The sequence below is a fragment of the Adiantum capillus-veneris genome, chromosome 21 (assembly GCF_014529385.1).
Source record: "Adiantum capillus-veneris isolate H3 chromosome 21, ASM1452938v2, whole genome shotgun sequence".
In the NCBI taxonomy this organism is placed as follows: Eukaryota; Viridiplantae; Streptophyta; class Polypodiopsida; order Polypodiales; family Pteridaceae; genus Adiantum; species Adiantum capillus-veneris.
The window spans coordinates 81,360,882-81,367,210 of NC_140951.1; the positions used below are offsets into that span (position 1 = coordinate 81,360,882).

At 41.5% G+C, this 6,329-nt stretch overlaps 1 pseudogene; it reads left to right on the plus strand.

Moving 5' to 3' along the window:
• The first annotated feature begins 819 nt into the window (after nt 1–819).
• Nucleotides 820–1,680, plus strand: LOC147431228 (homeobox-leucine zipper protein HDG2 pseudogene; annotated as a pseudogene).
• The last annotated feature ends 4,649 nt before the right edge of the window (nt 1,681–6,329 follow it).

The window sequence follows — 6,329 nt, forward strand, 5'->3', positions numbered from 1 at the left end:
TCTCTCTCTCTCTCTCTCTCTCTCTCGGTCGCGTCCTCAGCCTGTAACCTCTCTCTGTCTCGGTTGTTGGACACACCGGCACCCCACGTTACTCTCTCCCTCCTCAGTTGTTGGATGCCAACACTGGGCTGTGCATCACCCCGCCATCATCCAAACTGAGGTCTGCACCCTGCTTTGCTCATGGCACCCACAACCACACACCCACAAAGGGCATGCAGGCGGCTAGTTGCCATTTTTTTTTGTCTCTCACACACTCTCTCTTTTGCTACGGCCGCCACACGCTTTCAGCTCTTGACCCCTTCTGCCAGCTTTTCCTTTGACAACCACCAGTTCTCCCTCTCTCTCTCTCTCATGTGTGCGCATGGAGCCATCCATCTTTCTTCCTCTCATCTTCAACCATCCCGCGCCCCACTTCTCATCACTCGGTGGCCGCATGCAGTCTCCAACCACTCCATTGCGCCTGTGATCGTCTGCCAACCCACCCTTATCGTCCCGCTTCTCTCCCTCACTTGATGCAACCACTCTCTCTCTGAACGAATCAGCCAGATCCACATGAGCTCTCTGCTCTCCTTGTTGGCAACAAGGAATGGGAAGCACCACTATTGCTAGTTCCTACCATCGAAAAACAGACGAACTCCTTACAATATTGTTATCACTGTGGCAGCAAGCCTTCCATGGCGCGCGCTGATCAGCTATAAGATCGAGGTTGCGTAAGTACGTGTGACCACCAGAGATGTAGCACCAAGCTAGTGCACCTCAGATTCGCACGCCTCGTCCACTAGCAGCTAGTGCTCATTTGACAGCTCCGACAGTAAAACCATGGCCTGGACCACTCTCTATTACTGCAAAATGCATGTCTTGGTGCTCCAAGGGTTTCTTGTACATGCAGCAGTGTGGGCTCCGAATCTCGATCTAATTTTTTCTTTGAGAAGCCCTTTGTTGTTGAGCTTGCTCTCGAAGAACTTTTACAAGTTGCCCAAGCTTCTGAATCCTTTTGGGTTCCTCATCCTTCCTATTCCACCACAGGTGATCCTCTCGAATGTATTGATCATGATGTTTATGTCCAGCGATTTCCTTGTGGCAATTGGCCCTACACCTACGGGGCTACACTCCGAGAGTACTTGCCACACTGGCCTTGTCATCATGAATTCTCCCTCCCTTGTTGAGACCCTATGGATGTGGAACGCTGGGTAGAAATGTTCCCTTCCATTATCTCTCGAGTTCACCCTGTTGAGATCCTTTCTACTTATGGCGCCATTCAGCTGATGTACTCAGAGTTTCAGCTGCATACCCAATTGGTTCCCACTCGGGAAAACTACTTCTTGAGATATTCGAAGCGCGTAGGCCATCTATGGGTTGTTGCAGATGTTTTGATCGATAGTCTACGTGGGAACCCACCCACGATGCAGAAAGCGCCCTTCTGGCTGTGTTATTGAGGAGATGCCCAGTGGATATTCCAAGGTCACGTGGGTAGAGCATGTGGAAGCTGATTCTAGAGGGGCTCACAATTTGTACCAATCGTTTGTTAACTGCAGTATGGGATTTGGTGCTCAATAGTGGCTATGCACATTGCAAAGGCAATATGAGAGAATTGGAAGTATCTTAGCAAATAATGTACCAACTGGATATATCAATGGCCATGTGTGGAATACACTAGTCATAACTGCTTCACTTATTTAAGAATGTGTTCATTGACTAACAATCGAGGTATTTCTATAAGCACTCTGAAACCTATTGCTAAAAATTTCGTGCAACTACTTCTTGCGCAATCAAAACAATACCGCTCACAAAAGAAAAATATCATTCTATCAGCAGTATCGGTCAGTGTTTCATTTAAATTGAATGATTTTTGAAACTGGATAAGCAAAACCAAGGGTGTTTGATGTTGACGCTTCTGCATTTTCCTACGATGTCCCATCTTTTCCCCTATTCTCTAAATTTACACCGTGTCTCACAAAATATTGAACGACATTATTGGTTTGTCCTAGCTAATATATATTCTTTGTAAAATCATCTACAAATGCACCCACATTCACTACTCTATTCACTCCAAGTCCTTACAAGGACACGATACTTCATAAGAAGCTAATAATTAGCCTGCTATCATGTTTGCAAGAATTTTATAGATATGTAGGTCAGTTGTTGTCACTCTTCCTGTTGTAATTTTTCAACCGTTGTATAAGGCTTGCAACGCTAACAATTGACAGCTAGGTATTCTCATTTAGGATCTTCATTATTCGCCTTTTTGTAGTTAAACTCTCCCACTTTCAATCCTAACTTTGCATCCGTTTTACCATTATCAACTTTGACAATTTGAATGTGCGGTTTACTTATTTTTGGCACCTTGTCTTTTAGTAATACTTTTGTAGATAACGTTCAACTACATTGCTACAATCAGAGAACCTCAAGGTATGAATTATGACTACATCCCTCTAGATAAATTCTCCCTGATAAGTAAGCTCCCTCCCTATATAACTTTCATTTGAATGCAATATTACCTAATTCCCCACCCTAGTCCTTACTCCACGTACTTTCTTATTCAGGCATCAAAAATAATAATAATAATAATAATAAATTTTAAAAAAATCACCTTTTCCTACATCTCCTTATCTAACAATCCTCCAGTATAATTTAGATTGAACAAAATTAATACTTTTTCAAGTTAATGTCTTTTGAGGGATCACTTTTACAGATATTCTCATACCCACCCACCTTTACAACAAGTAACTTGGGTATCATCAGACAATTTTCGACAATAGAGCCCTTCACTTCTTTCAATTCTGTTACAAGTTGTCAATGTACTTATATTCATTGAAACGTCATATATTGACATAACTGATTAGACAGCTACTTAAATCAGTCCTGTTGTTTTGGGATATTGTTTTCAATTGGTTTAAACACTACAGTCTACTCCAATTTGATATCAAGCAGGTAATTTATGATGTTGTTTTTTTATGCTTGGTCTAGTCCATTGGTCACGTACACACAGATCCGCCGATTGAGGCAGTGTGAAAATGCTCATCCTAGTGCAGATTCGCCGATCTAGGCAGCACAACAAAAAACTACAGATTTACACCTTTTAAGCAATACCAAATGCAGATTCGCCGATTTAGGCAGCATTAGTGCAGATTCGCCGATTTAGGCAGCACGTCCTATTGGTGTAGATTCGCCGATTTAGGCAACACCAATCACAAAATCATACTGCAGTGGCTGGCCACCACTGAAACTGGTACGATTTTGTTACCCGGGTACATAATGAAAATGCTTTTGGATTTGGATATTTGGATTTTGGATTTGAAACGGATGTATGTTGGTGAATATTTGGACTTGAATTTTTGTGGATTTTCGTGACAATATTTATGGAATTGGATTGAGATTGATGCGAATTGATTAGGATGAGTGTGATCAATGATATCCCGATTCATCAGGGTATGACATATATTGCTTATTCTAGTGGTATGGGACACTAGAATAGGTAGTATGTGGATGACGACAGGCATAAGCTAATGTTGTTTAGTTTCATAAATTTTTCTTTTATTATGTGATGTTTTTGACACAACATACTAATCACTGTTTTTTACAAGTATTTTTTGCAGATTTTTATCTTCGCAACTGAGGACAGTTTCTTTCCAACGGAGAGGTATGTTATAGAATTGACATTTTACTATTTATTGTAGCTGACAGGTGGAAAAGACTAGACCCAGCTTGGCCTATGCAAATGTATTTGTATATCATGTATATTTTATTATTCAAGTGCTCTTTTATGAGTTTTGGCCATTTATGACCGGCCAGCCAGTTTGTACTCACTTTGACCATTCAAGAATCTATAAATTAAATACGTGCAAGAGGGAAATGGTCACTCTTGCACGGGGGGAGATTGCACCCAGTGCCTGTGTACTTCTTCTTTCCTCTCCCCTCTTCTCTCTCGCCGTGCCGGCGTAGCACTCCGCTCTAGGAGGTGCGTCTACACGCGTTCTGTCACTCTCTCCTGCTCTATATCTCTCTTTGTCCGTGTATATTGTCGATTATGTGTCTATGTGGCTGCCAGGTATGTCAATTAGTCTATTCTATGGTTTGTGGTATGCTATTTGGGTATTTTGCAGGGAACTCCATGCTTCCGGCTATAGCAGAGGTAACAAAATCATACCACCTACAGTGGTGGCCAACCACTGCAGCATGATTTTGTGATTGGTATTGCCTAAATCGACAAATCTACACCAATAAGACGTGCTGCCTAAATCAGCGAATCTGCACTAATGCTGCCTAAATCGGTGTATCTGCATTTGATATTGCTTAAAAATCATGAATTTGTTATTTATCAATGTGCTGCCTAAATCGGCGGATCTGCACCAAGATGAGTATCTACACACTGCCTAAATCGACGAATCTGTGTGTCCGTGACCAATGGACTAGGCTAGGCATAGAAAAAAGTGAAAAAATAAATGACTTGTTTGATATGAAATGGAAATAGATTGGAATGTGGAAGCATGTTCCAAATCTTTGCAATCATCGCACACCAACTGAGCTCATGTAAGTAATGGTATGACAAGTCATCTCAGTAAAGAGTCCAATCAAAGAAAGTAGAAGCCATGACATTAGAAACAATGGATTTTGCAACATAATGTAAACAAGTAAAGGAGCATTTGAAAAAAAAAATCTTGCCTGTGCTGTAGATATCTATAGGGGTATGAGAATATCTGGGGCTTGATATGAGAACATTGTATGTAGATTTATCTGCAAAACTTTTCTCAAAAAACAAAGCACTAAAAACAACCTTGTGTTAAATTCAACAACAATCTAATCATACACTGAATTTACTTGGCCAAAATCCGGAATATCTGGAGTCGATTGATGGTAAAACTGATAATTCGGGAGAGAATTTGTACAAAATGGGAACATTCATAGTGATAGACATACAGGGGACATGTCATGTTAACAGTGAGAAGTCGACATGAATGTGTGATATATCTGCTTACCATTGGCATGAAGAGTGGAAATATAGTGCACAAAGAGTGTGTGTAATTTAAAACTTAGGTAGACTTATTTGAAAAGAATGCTAAATAAATATAGAACACAATTATGAACATTTTAATAGCAATAGCAAGAACTTATCGAGTGTATGAGTAATTGCAGGGCAACTTGTGCTCAAAGAGTTCTGAGGCACTTAATTTTTTTTGAAAGTTTTAATCAAAAAATTACTTTCAACTCAGTGACCATGTTCGACTAGAACGCTCTGGATAAGCTACAATTCTGAGGGTGGTTAGTGTATGACACTAGCATCCAAATGATATATGAGCCCTGCTTGTTGCATTGTTCAAATACCAGGTAGATGTGTGTTCTCTGATGTTTTTTTTTTAAAATTAATAAATTTATATATATATACATATATATATTTAATGCAATTAGTGGATTATTATACATTGCATAATAGTGACTCGAATTGTGACAATATAACATGATGGACTTCAATTATCATAATAGTAGAGGGGGTGGCCTGCAACGTCTGCCATCGGTACCCCTGTCGTCACTTCCTGTTGTTGACACCGCCAACAACCTGCAAGCGCCACCGTCGAGCGCTCTAACACCCTGCCCTCCATCACTTCTCGTTGCTATCCATTGTTTGATGCTACCGTTGCTATTGTTGGGACAGCCCTCCCAGCTCGTTTGTTGTCGACGCCTACTAGAAAATCCTCATACTGGTGGTACTGGTGGCAACTAGCTGGTTGCGCGAGTATGTGCCTACGAAAAAATGTAATGAATTGGATCAGAATAGGTATTCTTTGATTTAAGGGTTGGCTTTCTATAGGAACACCTCTCCCAACGAGTCTTAGCCTACACTGTCCGCGAGAGAGCCGGATTCAGGAATGTATTTTGCAGCTGTTGTGATCAACATCCTCACAAGCATTTATGGCCTGTTTTGCGCTATTTGGGAAGGCGGAGGAAATAGTACGCTGTGGGATTTTTCCACCCTTATACAAATGATGGTGAGAGAACGAGAAAGGTCAAGTACTGCAGGGTATGTCGAGGCTTGAGACGGGGTGGAACCTGTGGTGGGAGAGCTTGTGCAGCTTGCCACTTGGCTTGAAAGTCAAGAAGAATTTCTGTGATGCCGTAATGAAGGTGATTACTGTGGGTGTAAGGCAGGTATGGAAACTAGGGGAGTTGAGTGCATAGAGGCCGGCTCATGGAATATGAGAGCTGCAGCCATATGTGATCAGCAGCCGAGGTGCATGCAAAGGGGAATGTAAGGAGGGTGAGGACTAGAGTTGGCTATGTGGACAAGGTCCGCCGCAAGTTATGCATGGGTGTGAGCAACATCAGTTGCATGC